This window comes from Myiozetetes cayanensis, unplaced genomic scaffold, assembly GCF_022539395.1.
Source record: "Myiozetetes cayanensis isolate MyiCay16 unplaced genomic scaffold, myiCay2020 scf4, whole genome shotgun sequence".
NCBI classification, from domain to species: Eukaryota; Metazoa; Chordata; class Aves; order Passeriformes; family Tyrannidae; genus Myiozetetes; species Myiozetetes cayanensis.
This window is the reverse complement of record NW_026087631.1, coordinates 69,840,072-69,858,420: the sequence shown is the minus strand read 5'-3', so window position 1 is coordinate 69,858,420 and position 18,349 is coordinate 69,840,072. Positions and strand designations below refer to the sequence as shown.

At 41.9% G+C, this 18,349-nt stretch overlaps 1 protein-coding gene across 1 annotated transcript in view; it reads right to left on the bottom strand.

The window, feature by feature from the left end:
- LOC126647375 (urea transporter 2-like) overlaps positions 1-15,254 on the bottom strand; it is a 119,782-nt gene extending 104,528 nt beyond the window's left edge. Inside the window, exon 1 of the mRNA XM_050329554.1 lies at positions 15,216-15,254. The gene's annotated coding sequence lies outside the window, so the exon portion shown is untranslated. The remainder of the gene's footprint in view (positions 1-15,215) is intronic.
- Between the last annotated feature and the right edge of the window lie 3,095 nt (positions 15,255-18,349).

Here is an 18,349-nt window from a genome sequence, read left to right as displayed (position 1 = left end):
GTGAAGCCAGATCATGGGGAATATCCAGTTTGGGGTAAGACTGTAGTTTATGCCTTTCTTTCACAGCCCACTTTTATTGATTGTACCTGAATGGAAGTGTTTTCCAAGTGAAAGCCAACTTATAGACCCCCAGTTTGGCATCTGGGCTGAGGAGGAGGGTGAGAGGATGAAGCAATTGTTTTTGGTGTTCTTCTTACAATGTTTCTCAAAATTTCACCAAAATGTCTCATCTTGACCCACTGGTCACTGTTTAGAGTGGATGTATGGAAGTGGGCAGGATATTTTTGGGCTACACAGTGCCATAGCACAGGGTTTATAGAATATCTGTCTGGCACAGGCTAGGCAAATATCAGCTACATGCAGGAGAGCTTTGTGAAGGATCAGTAAAGCTCAAAGTAGTGAAATGGTTGTTTCCTCAAACCTAAAGGTTTTGTTTTGAAACATGTAGTTGTGTTAATAAATGTTAAAAAGGAAGGATGGAACTGTAGCACGGAGCACTCACAGGTTCAAAAGTTATACCTGTACTATGGCCAAGGGTGGGATGGTACCTTGTGTGAGAACAATGGGATTGATATTGAAAACACTGCTACCAATGGAGTTTGGTTGGATCTGCATGAATCAGCCCCGTAGGGGTTCAACCAGGATTTTGGGCAAGACCTGAGCTCACTCACTGCAGTGCTACTGCTGCCCAAAGGGAGCTGATCTGAAGCAGTGGGTGCATTACATGAGTTGCAATTGCAGCTCATTTGCAGTGCAGTCATGCCAAGGGTTACCTGCTGCATCTTCTGTGGGGTGCTATTTACAACGATATGCCACAGACACAAACTCACAGGGGTGTTCCAACTTTGGGTATCACCGAAATAGCACACCACTAAGTCAGAACTGACATGTTCCAAACATTCCTCTTGCCCTTTGTCGAGTCCCTCCACTGAGAAGTAAGAACAAGGACTTTTTTAAGGACAAAATTTCAACACTGGAAAATATTTTAGGAGAAAGCTGGGGCATTTTCACCAAGGAAAGAGGAAAGAACATGACTGAGAGCACACTGGAAAATTAACTGTCTTGAAGGGTGAACCCTATTTTAAGGTAGCCTAATATCTCCAAAATTTCAATATAAGAAAATTGAAGTAAAATGCAGTTGGCATGAAAGAAGCAATATTGATACTATTTTAGAGCCTGACTTTGTGCATGCAGTAGCCTCCGGCATGATACAAAGGGCACGAAAATGTAAAAATAAAATAAATACTAGATGAGAAATTTATGACTCAGATGATTAATGAGCAGTGACAAAAGCATCTTTCTTTTTAAAGATGTATTAAGACAGCAACCAAATCTCATTAGCTGAGATAACTGGGACAGTGGGTAGTGGTGGGAGAGAAAGCTTTCTCCACAGTGGTGTATCTGAGTGGCTGAGTAGAGGTTTTCAATAGCCAGTGCTGTCAACCTGATACCTTTCCCATGCAATAAATATGCTGCAGATCCATAGCCCTGATTTGTGGAGCCAGATGCAAGAGCCACTGGGTGAAATGTGTAGCCAGCACTGTGAATTAGGTCAGACTATTGGTCTCTTCTGCCCCTAAAACTCATAAATCATAGCACAGCAATGAACACTTCCCTGCTAAAAAACAGAGACCAGAATCGTGAGAATTGCAGAATCATAGAATGGTTTGGTTGGCAGAGACCTTAAAAATAGTCTTATTCCTACCCCATGCCATGGGAAGGGACACTTTCCTCTAGACCAGGTTACTCCAATCCCCATCCAGCTTGGCCTTGAACTTCCAGGGGCAGCCAGAGCTTCTCTGAGCAACCTGTGCCAGGGCCTAACCACCCTCACTGTGAAGAATTTCTTCCTAATATCTAATATAAATCTACCATCCTTCAGCTTAAAGCCATTCCCCCTTGTTGTGTCTCTCCATGCCTTTGTCCAAAGTCCCTCTCCAGACCTTTTGGAGCCCCTTTGGGCACTGAAAGAGGCTCTAAGGTCTTCCCTCAGTTTCTCCAAGCTGAACAACCCCAGTTCTCTCAAACTGTTCCCATAGCTTCAGGCTTCAGGCCTCTCTGAGTATCAAAGACAAAGGCAGTTGTGAGCCAAATGAGATCTGTGAGGCTCTTTGGGAACTCAGGTTGTCTCCTTCCACGATGCTTTGCCACGAGGAAGGTCACATGCTGCACACACAGGAACCAGAACGTTTACAGCCCGGGATCTCCTGCCTGCTCCCCTGGTGCTGGTGGTGGGTGCACACCAGAAGGGCTGTAGCTACCTCTCCTGTCACAGAGCAGAGAGGCCAGAGCCTGGAAAAAGGAGAGGTGCTTCAAGTGTGACTTTCAAAGGCCTGAATCCAGCACCCTGATGCTGATTCAGATGTTAGGTAGCCCCACAGGAGTTACATTTCAAGGGCACCTCAGGTTTTTATGGTTAATTTTTCCAGATGCCTGTGCCTTTTTTTTTTTTTCCCCTCCCTCACTCCCAATAAATTTCCAGAAATCAGCAGTGACTTTGGTTTTCTCCCATGAGATGCATGAGCCAATAGGTTTTCTCAAATTACCTCCAAAGCCAGGGTTTTTGACTTTTGCCATTTTTTACCACACCAGAAGGGAGACCCTTCATTCAGAGAGCAGAACTCCTGCACAAAGGGGATATCCATACCCACTCTTTTCCCTCCATGAGGGTGTCAAATCCCTGTTTCTGGCCTCTCAGGAAACTGCTGTAACCACTAGGCTGTAAAGTGGTGTAGGAAAGAATTCAAGATTCATAGTCAGACAGAGTGAGTTTGGTTCAATTCACTTCCAGCAGTGTACGAGAGGAGCTGGGTCTGCTGTCAAGGGTAGAAAAAACTGGGGTTTTAAGAGAAAACCACTAAGAATGGCCAAGCAGGAGTGGAAGATTTAGGCAGATATTGTGTTACTATTCATACAAACAGTATAGTCAGTCTTGGAAAGCAACAGGTTAGTGTTGGATCTCATCACTATTCAAGTCACAGTAAGTGGTATTTTGTCTCCTAAAACAGATTTGATTTTTTAAAACCATAGGAAAACACAGAAAGTCACCAAATCAAAGACCCTGTTTAAAGTAAGGATGATTAAAATGCAATATTTGCTATTTAAATTTGTCTGTGACAGTAAGCCGATATCTATCTTTTTTCCTCTAAATATAGCATTTTGTTTCCTGTTGAAGTCCAAAGATGGCTTTCTTGTTCAAATAACTATTTATTTGTACAAGAAACCAAGTCACAATGTCAGCACTAAGCATCTCTCAAAATTCTTTTTTAATGAATGGCTGCTGTTTTCATAAATCTTTCCCCAGCCCTGAGCAGATCCCAGAAGCCATTGGGAATTTTTGCTTTAATATTCACTGGTCTTGAATCAAATGCCTCTGAAAAAAAGGGGTTTCTGAATGAACTGAGGTATTTAAAAAGTGTAGTTTCTTCTGGATTTGTGTCATGTTTTCCTTCCCCCCTCATCGGAATGACCTCAGCTACCTGAGTTCCTTCTGTTCCCCCAGGTGCTGCCAAGGGAATGCAATCCCCAATTCCTGTCTTTCTGAGCACTCTCTAATCCTTCCTCTGAGTCCCAATTAGCAAGAAGCAGCACTTGTGGCTCTTAGAAACTCATGTGCTGATTAGTGACCAGTAATTTCATGGATAAAATCCAGAGTGTGGCTAGAACTGAAGAGGAAAGCTTCTGCGTTCATGAAAAACACTGAAATTTAATATCTTTGAGACCTCTACCCTTCTGACAAAGTTGATCTGTGGGTTTACAGGTTATTGAAAGAGAATGTCAGGTAGCTGGACAGGCACAAAGTATGATCACAGAAGTCCTGTTTTCTCAGCTGAAAACCACAAATAACTTTTGAAAAAGAAAATTCAATGTACCTGGATTAATCTTATCTCCAGCAGTGATTTAGGAGCAATATAGAGAATAACATGCAGCACAAGTTATGTACTGGTGATGCACATCTAGAAACTTTTTCAGCATTATTAACTTCTAAACTTCTGGTTTTGATAGCATCCTCCTCCACACAGCAGCAAATTCAAGTCAGCTAAAGAGATAAGCAGCTTATCTATTTTAAAGTTGCCTTTTTTCCCCCCCCTCTTTCTTGCAGGTACTTCATCAGTTCAAAAGCTTAAGGAAAAAGGAGGTTCCTAGGAGAGATTCAGTTCGTGAGAGAAGGAAAGAGCAAAACGCAAACACAGCTGATCCTCAGTGAATTGAATCTTCCCCCAAAGGCTGTCACAAATAGGTACATGTACTTCTAGCTTTGCTTCTTGGGATTCTTTCTTATGCATCATATGCTAATTATCTCACCAGTCTGCCTGCAACATTTGATTTGGCATTTTTCCTTCTTCTTGCTTGTAAATTTACATCAGAGAAGAGACAGGGTGAAATTATTAATGAAAATCTATCCACAGGTGCCTTTCCAAAGGAAGAGAGCAGAACTAGTGTATGAAACAGATCCTGCTTTCAGATTTCCTTCAAACGCACTTCTGTTTAATTCTGAACCCCTCAAATTTGCATGGGTAAGAGGATAAAAGCAGTAACAAACATTTCAGCTGGTTATGAATTTCCCCCCACAGACAGAATTGTATGTCTGCTGCTCTTTTCTCTGCCTGTTTCTCTCAGGAGACAGACAGTATGGTGTTCGCTCACTGCTCCTGGTTCTCTTTAGTTTCATCCCAAAAAGGATTCCCCAAGGAGCCGAGACACAGTGAGTGGGACTTCTTTGAGCAAAAGTCTCTAGTGCTAAGATTTTGCAGAGAAACAGGGAGTCCATCAGAAGCAGAGGAACAAGATCAATGAGTGGTGAACACATTGACTCCATCAGAAGGAGAGGAATGAGATGAGTTAGTGGTGAACACAGTGGTGCTGGGTTAACATTTGGACTATATGATCTTAGAGGTCTATGGCTGTTAATGACTCTGTGATTCTTTGAATTCTGGCCTAACAAGAGCTATTCATCTGGGCTCATGTTTGCTCTGGTGAATCACCCATCGTGACCACTGAGCACTGGAGTAATGAAGAGGAGCCATGAGCGAGATATCAGCAATGCCACAAACAGTTGAGAGGGAACAAAGGAGGAATCATAGAACACCCTGAGTAGGAAGGGAGCCACAGGGATCAGCGAATCCAACTCCTGGCCCTGCACAGAACTATGCCAGCAATCCTACCATCTACCTGGGAGTGTTGTCCAAACATTCCTGGAACTCTGGCAGACTTGGGGCTGTGACCACTTTGTTGGGGAGCTTGCTGTAGTACCTTACCACCCCCTGGGTGAAGAGAGTTTTCCTAATGCACAGCCTGAAGAATGAGCTTTTATTTCCCCCTTGATGACTATATAGGTGCCTGTCTTATCCTGCAGCTAGAGTAAAGTAGTCTTAGTTGCTCAGTAAAGGGAGGCATCACACAGCAGTAAGTTGGATGTGGAAGATGGTTGTGAGCAGAGGGGGATGTACTCAGCTCAAAGCTGATGAGCTGCTTGGGAAAAAAAGTGCAATTTTTTCCACACACATCAGTTAGGAGGTACCTTCTCACCAGGCAGTGGCAACACACAGGACAACACCCTAAACTCCAGTAAACATAGGAATAGGGGGGGTAGCTGTTAAGTGCTCACTGCTCTTCAGGTGTTGAAATGTGGGATCACCAGTCTGTAAACAGTGCCCTGCTTTTGAAAGCTCAGTGTATGAATGTTCATAGCAGGAAAAAATAAATTAATTTTTGCCCCGTCACTTTTTATTTATTTATTTATTTAAAATTTGGTCCTTAGCCCAACATACAGAAACCCACTGTTTCAGTAGGTAGTTTCTCCAGTTTCCTATTTGGAAGGTTATTCTCTGCTTTCTGAACAGAAGATTCCTTTCAGGTTTTATCTGCTACCATTTACTACTTATGACTATCACCAAACTTTTCACCAAAAAAATGTTTTTTGTTAAAGATGTACATTTACTGAACTGCTCCCCCTATAAAAAAGAGTCAAGCAAGTGAAGAGAAAAACCCACCTTTGAGGAACCGAAGATTTGAACTGGAAATTCAAGTAGGTTTTTTTATATATTTTGTATATATATATATATATATAATATAATTTTATATTCTTAGCTAAATATTTCCACTTCTTAGCCTTTTTCTTTTTTTTCCTTTTTTTTTTTTTTGTTATCAGCTGCAGCACAATAAGGCTTCTACTTTTTATTCTGCTCAAAAAACCCCCCACAATAATCTGATCAAATCTTGTAACGAACCTACGGCTTCAAAACAACCCAACTCTAATATAATTTGCATGAGTCCTATATCACCCAAATGCTCCTGACAATTCAATGAACTTTGTCCTGCATTTCACCAGAATACTTATGAACCATATTGGGCACAGCAGAGCTGTTAATGAAACTGGAACTGAATAATTACAACACGCTCATCCTTGAAGATGCAGGCAGATGTGGGGAAGTGTACTCCATTTGTGTCATTGAAATACCATTGCAAATTACCTCTGCGCTAACTACATTTAAATAGAAATACAGGGGCCAAAAAAAAAAAATAAAAAACACCACAAAAAACACAAAACCTTCCTTGATAATGACAAGACAAAAATGTCCATAAAAAGGAAATAAAGATGACATACTCCTTTTTCTGCGACATACATTTTTTACATGGCTTAGGGGCTTTGCTTCCTGAGAGTTTACGTCGTCAACTGTCAGGGCCCTTCCATGCATGATTTATGTACGCATAATAAAGACATCGTGGTCGAGGAACTGATCTGTGATTTCGAACAGCTTTGAAACTAACAGCAATAAAATATATAGCACATGAATAATATAGGCTTTAGTTAAAAAAGATCAAATCTTGAGAAATGGGAGGCATATTTATATTCGATTGCTTCATCTGCTCTTTTTTACCCCCCCTTAAGTTGGATTGAATGACAGCTTTTAAGGGAGGCAGGCCAAAGATTTCCAATCTTTGTAATCTTCTAAGGGAGACAGGCCAAAGATTTCCAGTCCAGGGGCCAGGATGTGCATAGAGCATTGCATGTGTCCCCCTGCTCCCATTGCAGACTGCTGGGAGTGCAATGGGTAGTACAAACCCAGTGCAAGCCACCTCAGTTCAGTTTTAAAAAAGGACACACTGTGAAGGTGTTTGAGCCTGAATTTAAATCAGCTCTTCCTAATATGCCATGAGACTTCCCATACTATTTTTGCAGCGAGGCTCCTGTACCACGAACACTGACTACTATATTATTTTGCTGGAGTGTCAAGAGGCCATCAGCAGTGATCGCTGCGGGCACACTCACACCAGGCAGTGATGAGCAGCTCTGTGATGGCTCTCAAAGCCATCACTAAGTCTTGCTAAAATACATCTCACACAGCATGTTAACCTGTGCCCTTTCCTGCCTTGCCCAGCCAAAAGGGCTCAGTCACAGACCTGGTTTTTCTGGTGCTGTTGTTGGTTGTTTGCAGCACAAGACAAACACACGTGGCAGAGAAGACATCCCTGCTCAAAATCTGTTTAACTGATGACTGGATGAAAGAAAATTTTCCATTTTATGTGATAATATCAAGATAGAGAGATTCAGTAATTTGGATGGAATGCTGTAGGAAATCTGTGCTAACCAGTTACTAATTCCTGCATTCTTGTCTATCCCCATGACATTGTCTGCTTTATAATGAAAGAACTCTATCAGGTATCTAGGGAAATTTTACCGGTGCTGTGTTGCAGTCACATTTCAAAATTTGTCTCTGTTCAGGTTAATGAAATGAAATGGAGGATTAGATCGTGCTTAATGACAACAAGAACATGACAAAGGTGCAAAACCCTTTAGGAGTTGTCTCCAAATCTATATTAAAGTTCTCATTTGGCTCTGTAACTAGCGAAGGCGGACAGAGGTTCTTCATAGCCTCAGAACCTATTTTAATTATCCCCTCCCTGGGTAATTGTTAACAGGGGAGGAGAGAACTGCCTGAAAGTGTAAATGCTAATGGGTTCCCCCGAGACCATGAGTCCAGAACATCAAGGAACATATGATGGGCTAACAGCCTCTCCAGCACATTGCTGCTGGCTTGGAGGTGGGATGCTGCACTTGAGATGCCAATGATCTTCCTTGATGACTTGAGGACTAAACCACATGTCTTTATAAAAGCAAATCTCTTCTTGCACTGCAAGATTCAAGGGGAAAGGAAATTGTGTCGCTAAAACTTGGGCTTTTGACACAGTTAAATGTTGTCAGAGTGGATAAGGAAGGGAAGGTAGAAAGGGGTTTCTGAAAGATGTGGGAGCTGTGTCTTCACCGTTGTTCAGAGTTTTGCTTTTTAATAACAGCTCTACAACTGATCTGTGAAATAAAGGTGGCTTTGCAACAAAACAGAGATGGGAAACCTGTTCATATTTGTGCCATGTCAAATGCATGATAAGGCTTCTTAAAAAAAATAAGAGCCCTTGTGGGACTAAATGTGAATCTGTGCCTCTAAAAAGTCAGGTCCTGAGGTGTTATCTCAGGTCTAGCACATCAAGTATTTGTTAGATCATTAACTAAGAATATTATTCAAAATCACTCACTCCCCAGTTAGGTGTTCCAGGTGTCAGACGAAAAACACCTTTGAACAGGCTGTGATGAGCAGGCACTGATGTTAAAAAGAATGATTTTATTACTTTATTTTATTTCTTTCAGAAACCTTTTTAAACCAGTTCTGCTGTGCTTGGAAGGATTTTAGCAGGTAAGTGCCAGGGCAGAGGATGGAGTCAAAGGAAGTGATTCTTTCACTTTCTCAGGTGTTTCCCCTGAGATCCTCCCTCCAGCAGAAAACAGACTGAGGAAAAGCCCTTGCATGGCTTGGAGGTGGTATTAGAATATAAGAACATTATAACCAGTTGGACCTGAAAGTAACTTAAAATGGGATTGTTCTCCCCAAGTTTTATGCATTGAGTTCACAAGACTCTTTCTTTCAACCTGACCCAACTCACCACTTAAACTGAGAGCTGTCTATCGTTCATCTCACCTCAGACCACACCCCTGAGCCACATGATGAGGCTGGAGGACCTTCTGAAGGGCCCCATGAAGCCAGGGACAAAGCAAAAGGCAGTATTTGAGAGCAGACTGCTCCCTGGCTACCCCACAGGAACATCAGGTCATTCAAAGGTACACAGAAACAGAGGAGTTGATGTTGATTGGTGTGTAGGCATGTTTATCACCACGTGGGCCACATCTTCTCCTCTGCATTTTATACAGGGAGGATGGTTTGGATTCTCCCACCTGATCAAGCTCATGGGGTTATCTCTAAAACATGGTTATTTCTAGAGAAAGAAGTGACAGAGGGCTTCCACAAACTACCTGGAGGAGGGCTGAAAAGGCCAAATGCTCTTAGAGGTTTGTGAGCAAGCAAAACTTTGGTGCATAATTTCTAGAACCTGTCTATATATTGGCTCTTTGGAGGTTGGTAGAGAGAGAAACCAAACTAGCTGCAGAACCATCATCAATATCTCACCTAGTCAGTGCCCTGGGTTTAATGAATCTGCATTTATCACCATATTCCCCCGGTTGTTGGGCTTTGGGATCCCAAAGCTGGTGTATCAGCATGGTGGAGACATGACCCTGATGGTGAACAGGCTAAAAAAACTTGAGGGTCCCTCCCAGCTCAGGATATTATGTGATTGTATGAACTGCTAGAAAGCAGCAGAGGAGAGCCTGTGGTGGCACAGACAGGAGAGGAGAGGGAGGGATGGCAGTGCTGGGGGCTCATGCTCAGGGTTGGACCATCATTCCCCGCCAAATCACACCAGACTGATTTAGGCCATGCTGTCTCTCCTGGGCTGCTGCTCCCCATATCAAAGTTAGCTTTCTCCCCCTGCTTTCTCCCCCTCTGTCTTCTGCAGCTGTCACCACCTCGTGCCAATAGTCCAGCATTAAGAGTGTTTTGAGCTAAAAAGCTCTGCTTGGATGATCATGCTTATCTCAGCTGAAAGGCTTTCAAAGCCCAGCTTAGCCAAAATATGTGATACACACCACGAGTCCAATCATCCCCTCATAGTCATCTATGAAGAGTTGTTTTTTTCAAACCAATCTTTTCCATTATAATTTTCTTCCATTCTTGTTTCAGCTCACTAAACATTAACCACCATGACCTACTGCATAAACCCAAACCATATTAAACAGATTAGGTTTATAGCCAAATCCTAACACCCTATTTGGGGAATGGCTACAATGCTTGGCTGTTTCTGCAGTTCTGTGGGTTGGGGTTTTTTTTGGACAAAGTTAAATCTTTACTTGACTAAAAAATTTTGGATGTGTTTAACACCACACTGCTAAAGCAAAACACATAGACAGAATCAATCAGTTTATTTAAGAACAGTGCTAAAAATTAAACCAAACATAAACCTCAAACCTATCTGCAATATATATCCAAAACCTGCAAAAAGAACTGACGAGTTTTGATGAACTAGCTTGTATTTATGTGCATTTATTTTTTATTGTCATGGATTGTATTTATTTCAGAACATAGGAAATGGCCTCTACCTTTCAATTTACATTGTGGCTCAGCATAATCACATGCTTTCCCATGGACAAGAACCCACTACTCCTAACAGAGCTGCCAGCAAGATGATGTAGAAAAGAACATTGCAGTTTTAGTTTTCAAAGGAAAAGGCAATGGAAGGTGATGGACGGGGGGCGGGGGGGAGAGAAAGCCCTGTAGAATGATGCCCCCCACTACCAGCAGTGGTGCTGTGTTGTGTAAAGCCTGTTTTGCCCTGGACAAAAATCTGGGAAATGAGAACTAGGGAGCTCAATCCACGGAAACTATGCCTTCACAGCAATACATGTGATAGTATTTTAATTAAAATGTTGACTAAGTGATACAGTCAGGGAACAAGGAACGTGATATAAATGCAACATGATGAATTCCTGAATGAGTGAGTACGAACGGTACTGCTTAAAGATACATATGGCAATGTGCACAAAAAATTAACTCTGTTGTAGGTAATACTAAAGGAGCCCAGCCTGTTTGGAACTAAGTTTTACCTGTGATCCAGAGATCAGATTTTTAGCAAAGATCTTGGAGCAGGCAGGAACCTCTGTCTGACCATGAGTTCAGAGCAGCAGGTCTCCACTAAGAGCTGAACATTAATTTAGATCTAGATAAGGCAAGCAAGTCTACCAACCTCATTGGGTTTTTCACTCTGCACGCCTATGCAAGACCCTGATTAATTCCAAGTTTCTGACACATCCCAATTCTGACTTCTCTCCACCTGTTTTTCCTTTACTGGCTTTAGTCCACTAAATCTACTTGAAAGCACAGTCCACACCACTACAGAATAAATGCTCCTATGGCTACTAGTCTGCAGAGTCAAGAAGTATCTAAATCTATAGGTACTTACGTCTGCAAAAAATGAGGGTGAGTGAAATGGTTATGCTGCATGCATCCCAGTTTTTTTTCTATTTAGAATGCAAATTAAAAAACAAAACAAAACAAAAGATTAAAACCCAAAGAAATGTCAGAAAAGCTCCAGACAAGAACAGCAGAAAATTCCTGAGAGTGTGAAAAAGAGGCCTTTCAAAATTGTACTGCCTACTTGGACAAGGAGTAGATGGAGACGTAATTTGACTACTGGGGAAATATTTGTATGAAGAGAAGAACATGTTTGGAAAAGAGCTCTTTCATCAGACAAAAGAGGACCAGTGTGATTTGGAGTGGGGAAGATCACAAGCCAGAACAAACTGCTAAGGAAAGCAGCATGTTCTCTGTTTCATCCTTCCTGGAAATCAAAGCTGGATGTCTCTCTGGAAGAGAATTTTCACTTGACATCAATTACTGGAATCAACCTTGGGAGCAGTTGGGTGAAACTTAGTAACCTGTGACATAGGTGATCTAGGCAAGATGATCCTTTGGCCTTAAAATGGGGATGGTAAAGAGCAAAGCTCTATATAGCAATGGAAAAAGATCCAGAGTGTAAATGCTGGAGAGGCAGAGGAATTATATACAAAAACTATGAGGTTTTTCTATGATGAGGAGCGCCATATCATTCACTTTTTACACCTTAAAAGTAGCTGGATGTTAAGTGGATATTTTGGGACCATAAGGGTGACATAAAGCCTGTGTAGGTAGAGAAGATGTACATAAGCCTTACTTCATCACCAGGCTCCTTTGGTGATCTCTCCTTTCCGTACTTGGAGCTCTGGAGAAGGAATGCGCTCTGCCCAAAGAGGGATTACCTCAAGCAAGGACAAGGTGCTGTGCAGTTGCCTTGCAGCAATTCTCTTTTAGCTCAGTTTGTGGCTTGCTATATTTTTGACAGCCAAGTTATGGTATTTCATGAGTGGAAGAACCTATTATATCAAGCCTTCTCTCAGCTCATGGTTTACTGCAAATATTGTTGGTTTACTACATGGATGTTTTATTGCTGAATTTTCTGCTGGGCTGTTACTTGATTTCAGTAATGAATTCCAGCCTGCTTATTTATTTAGTTAGTTACTTATTTTTAGGAGTTTCACAAGAATTATGTGCCACAGAGAGGTATCTTGGCTAATTCAAAAAAGCAAATTGCAAGAGCAGGAAGCCTCAGCATGTGAATTAAATTTTGTAAGAGACACACAAAGTGCAGTATGTTCTTATCATGGTAGAGGCCTGTACTGAGAAAAAAAACTGCAGGCAGTACCATCCCATCCCACAGAGACTGCAGCAGGTCAACTGGGTGGGCTGACAGCTGAAGCTGTCACAGAATCCTCTAGTGATTTGGGCTGTAAGGGACCTTTAATCAACCCTTTGCTGTAAGGGAGAGGTGCTCCATCGCTCCGATCAGCTTTGTGGCCACCTCTGGACTTCTGGGCTTGTCACAACAGCTCCATGTCCCTGTGCTGTTGTTCCCCAGGGTTGGGGGCAGCTCTGTAGGGGGGTCTCACCTGATGGGGCAGAGGGGCAAAATCCCCCCCTTCTCTGCTGCCCACATTGTGGGATCAGCCCTGGGCACAGGGGGTTTCTGGGCTGTCACTGCACTTTACCAGGTGATGACGAGCTTCTTGTCCACCAATATCCCACCCTAGGGCTGCTCTCAATCCATTCTCCACCCAGCCTGTATTTGTTCTTGATTATTAATAAATATTTTTAATTTGTAAATAAAAAAAGAGTCCTCCATAGGGAAGGTGAATGATATTGTGTTAGGAAACTGAGGCACACAGCGAGCTCAGTTGCTATTCCTGTATTCTTAGTAGACTAGTGGCAGTCACAAGCAAACAGGGAAAACTTCCTTGAGAAAAGATGAAGTCCCACCCAATCCCTTGCAAAAAACCCTCGTTTGTCCCAAAGAAGGGAAGTCCTTCTTTGTCTGCAGCTGACTGGGAGGACCACACATCCCTCAAATGAATGATGCAATCATTAAACACAAGATGCTTGGCCTAGTCTTTAAAATATATCCAAGAGGCTTTTTGATCCCAAATCTTGATCTGGAAACTAAATTTTGAGATGTAACCTGTCAAAGTTGTAAGTAATTGGGAAAGGGAGATGCCCTGCCAACTTGCTAGACAAATTTTTAGAAGAATGTATCTTTCTTTGAATATTGAATTATTCTTATTCTTTCTGAGTGAATTTCTTATCTGAAAATGAGTTCTTCTTTATTACTTATGCTTATTTCTCACTGGGGCAACTCTCCTACCTCCTTGGGTAGTGACAGGGTTAATGTGTAAATGAATGCTGGATGTGCTGCATAAGTAAAGTCTTATCTGAAATGCTAAATTGTGTTTGTCACTTGGAACCTCTCTGAACTTCATAACTAGAAAGGGAGGAAAAGAAAACAGAAGAGGAGGAAGGGAGGAAAAGAAAACTCCAGGGGTTTCTTAATTCTTTGTTGCAAAGTACCAATTATTCCTGAATTAGAGGAATTTTTGGTGAGAGAAAACACTGCTGATATTTTTCTGAGGATATTTGACATTTATCCTTGCAAGATGAAGGTCAAACACTGTGCAGGCAACACTTTCCTCCCCATCCATCACCAGACACTGAGCTCTCAGGTGCATCTCTGCTTCCAGAACTGACTCCTCAGAGCTCAAACATGGAGACCAAACCCTGCTACAGCTTGAACACTCCAGCTCTTCCTGGACATGGACCTCTGTGTAACCCAAAACTCACATCCCTGCACTGTGATTCCCCCATCAGCACTTTCTCACACACTCAAAAAAGCCTGGAATGACCAGATTTGACAGCACCACCTCCTAAAACATGTCACATTATTGTCTTTCTCCACACCGCATGTTCCCCACTTGCACAAGTGAGCATTTGTCCTGGTTTGTCAAAGCAGCAGCAGAAGCCCTCAGTATTGTACTTCTGACATTGACCAATGCTAGATAGCCTCCAGATGGTAAAAAATAATCTTCACAGACCTTGGAGGCACTGATGTGGTACCATACCAGCTGACACCAGCTGTTGGTTACCTAAACCTTGTAATTTTTATTTTCCTTAATGTACATCAGCTGCAGAGCTTGTTGTCACATAACATTTACAAATGTCTAATCTCTGTATTCTCCTCCAAATCAGGAATTTTTTCTCCATCCCAATCTATGATGCCGCAAATAAATTTTATCACACGTTAGGATATTTGTGTTGACCCTTTAAAATGCGTCACAGAAGCGCTCAGAGGACTGCATAAGGTGAAGCTGAACAATTTCACTCAAAAGTATCATTGCTGTGTATATATTCGTGAGAGGTCTTTTATTTACTGAGCTAAATCAGGAAAAATAATCATCCCTCATAATTTTTATCTTTATAAGCAGTATAATATATGCCAAATCAAACATGTAACTTATCCATCTTTCATGGCTTTCTTTGTGCCCTGTAACTGCACAGCAGCTGCTTTGTCAAATGACCAAGAAATTAGACTTTGGCAAAACAGGGGTTTTCATCAGCATATGACCTTAAGATAACATTTACATTTCAGGAGATGCTGTTCCAGTCAGAACAGAACTGCAGGGCAAACTCACATCTCTGAATACTCAAGGAGGCATCCGACAGAAAAGCTAATAAACGCACCAGATTAGTACAGTTTTATTTTCCATAAATCTGGGACATGTTTCAGCAATGTCAAACCAGTTCCCATGCCTTTAAATGAATAAATAAACCCAAGCTTACTCTGAAGCTCAGAAGTGAGGTGGAATTCATTTAGCTCATTACCATTTAAATGATGGATGGACAGGACAAACTCTTTTCTTTTGAGGCAGGGGACAGACAATGCAAAGAGGAGAGCAGTGGTATTACCTAAACGTGGGCTCCCAGGCTTGGATGATTGGATTCAGATGTTTCCAAGGAAAATTATTTGCTCCAAAAGGGCTCTTTGGTTACTAACAGGTATAGCAATCATATTTAAAATGTTTCTACTCACAGTCAGGCTCCTATATCTTCAGTCACATAGGATTTACTGGAGGGTTTATCCTTGGGCTGCTTTGTTGAGTGCAGAGAATTCAGGTGGGTGTTTTCAGAGGGTTAAACTGCCAAGACACACAAAGTGAAAAACAACATATTTAGAGGAGAAATATTTTTCTTTTGCCATTTTGGCTGTAATTTATTACCCGCTCTTGCAGTAGGTCATTTTTACCTCTCCTAACTTGAAGAGAAATTTGAAAGGGAGAGAGGTAACGGGTAGGATTTTTTTGTTCATTTATTGCATGAGAAAAGGAGGGACCTGGATAGATGAGAACAAGAAGGTTAGATTTTCATACTTAACCTAGGATGAGTGAGAAAGAAACATTTCACCATTTTGTAAATTGATTTATTTGTCCATCAACCAAGTTCTGATGAGAAAAGGAATTAAATGGAAACTTATTTTTAATTTTCCTATACAAAAGAGATAAAGAAGGGACCCCAAAAGAGAGTAGAGATCAGGAAATTTCACATGTGACCCTTATGCTGCAAAATCACAAACGACTTGCTTTCTTTCTGGTTTTCTTTTAACCTTGAAGCTTCATATAGACTCTCCAAAGGTTTCCTGAGCATCCACAGGTCTCTTCTCACCAGTTTCCAGGGAGCCATTGACTCACTGATCGAGTCAGAGCTCAGGGTAACTTTAATGTGTACAGAGCTGTCTGACACAAGTGGCAACATGAGGAGAAGGGTGTAGATAGTTGTGGGAACAAGGCACATCTTACTCTCCTTCATAAAAATACTTCTTTCTAACAAATGAGCTCTTTAACAAATTGTCCCACACATGGTTTTACTCAACCCAGTAAGAGTTAGTGGCCATCAGAGTGGAGACAAACTCTTTATGATCCCTGTCAGGCCCTAGGACAAGCATTTTCCAATTATTTGCATCTGAAGCCTGATATTCTGCCTAGGCTTTTTCTCCTTCTTGAGGTATGTTTCATATCCCTCCCCACACTTCGGACCTCACCTGAGATGAAGATGAATATGGTCTGAGCACACCCTCTCCTATTTCCTAGATTTCCCTTCAAAATACAAATAAGAAGGATTTTTTTTCTTTTTCTTTTTTTTTTTTTTTTCTATTCTTTCCTGCCCAGGAACAGCTCTTGCAGTGCCATAACTTATAACAAGAACACATAACTGATCCAACTGATCCTTAATTACTTTATTTTGGTAATGACAGTGTGAGCATTAAGGAGGAATTTGGATGAGGAAAGGTGGAACAACTTGTCATCCTGAATACCAGAGGGTGAGAAGATGTGAGCAGATTGGTAGTACTGGTGGGTCTCTAGTAGTGATGGTGGGAAATTGGATGCAAAAAGGGCATTAAAGCAGAATAACTGGGGGTAATTATTACAGGTAGACTTGGTGTGTCAGCAGAAACCATCCTGGGACAGAGTTTGACACACAATCCAGGAGGAGGACCAGAGCAGGAAAGATGCAGGGTTGGTTGGTGGTGCTTGTCTGGATGGTTCTGCATGAGAGGAACCTGACAGAGAACTGCAGCAGTGGAGAGGGAATGGGCATCTCTTTCTCCTAAATAATGTAAAAAAGAAAATAACACCAGGTGAATTTTCCTTGTCTCAGGTGTGGACTCTCCGACAGACTTGCCTGCTTCAGTGGAGTGTCACTAAAGTGTCTAAACTGAGTCCCCCTTTCTTAATTCCCCTTTCTTGACAGTAACAGAGCTCCAAGAAGGTCACTTTTTCCAAAGGGCTCAGGGCTTTTTTCCGTTCTTTCTTGTTCTGGAATAACCTAAATTTCTTAATACAATCAGAACACTGTGCCAATTGCAGTGCTTTTGGGAAGGACTTTAGTGGGTGAGGTTGGGATTTCCACTGAGAAAGGAAGTTTTATGAGAAGAGTTTGTTGATGGTAGGTTTGTAAGTGGTTTGGTTATTTGTGGACTGATCTGCTGGCATTTTCTCTCTTTCTTTTCCCTCCACTTGAGGAGTGTACAGCAGGAATGCTTTAACACACACGGATAAAATGAGATGAAAAAATGTATTAGAAATATATCTGAAGATTAGAAAAGATGGCAAAAGGACAGAGGGGAGGCACTTTTGCTTCTACAGCACCACAGAATGAAAACATCTGTTTCCAGTTGACTCACATTCCTAAAGATGCACTGGTCCTTGATCAAACCCATCCAGTGGAACTTGCCTGACCTGTGGGGTTTATATCAACATTATATGGCAGCCATTCCCTGACCAGGTAGCTAACACAGCTGAGGTATTTGCTTTTTTTTTTTGTTGTTGTTTGTTTGTTTTGTTTTAAGGAGCTAGGCTGCAAATCACAAATTGCATTTCTCCACTGCTGACAATTGCAATAGTTCTTGTGGATATCTCATTGGTCTGGATTTGAACCTCAGCCACGGTGCTGTGGCCTCTGTACCCATCTTTCAATTGCTGTTCATCAGCCATCCATCCCTCTGATTCCCTGGCATAGCAGGCTGGAGTCAGGCAGGCATGCTGCACCTCACCGTGCTGCAAGTGCTTTTGTTTTTGTTGGCTTGGGAAAAACTGCTGGTCTCAGTTTCTTTTAAAATATTTTGTACCAAAGAGAGGAAAGGAAGCTGAGCTGCGGAGCCTGGGGGGCTCCATTCACTGCTCAGCTTAACTTCTTCAGGTCAGCTGCCAGCAGCTACCAACGCTGTGCCTTCCAGCATCTGGTGTTGGAGGGTGATTTGGTAAAAGCCCTCCACCATGTGCCTCCCTCTAAGCCCACGAGTTGTCCTCCTGATTTCAGTGAGACTATTCTGACCATTCACATGTCTCGGCTGCAAGTGGAGGTGGAAAACGGAAACAAAACGAAATATAGAGGTTTTATATGTTGCCCAAAATAGCAAATTACTTTGTTGACACTGACAGGTCCTGCAGCCACAATATAGTTTCTTAAAGATTTTTTTAAAAACTCCCTGTTGTTTAGTTTCTGAGGAATGACCAAATGGGTTTCCTGATGTAAGTTTAAAGTTT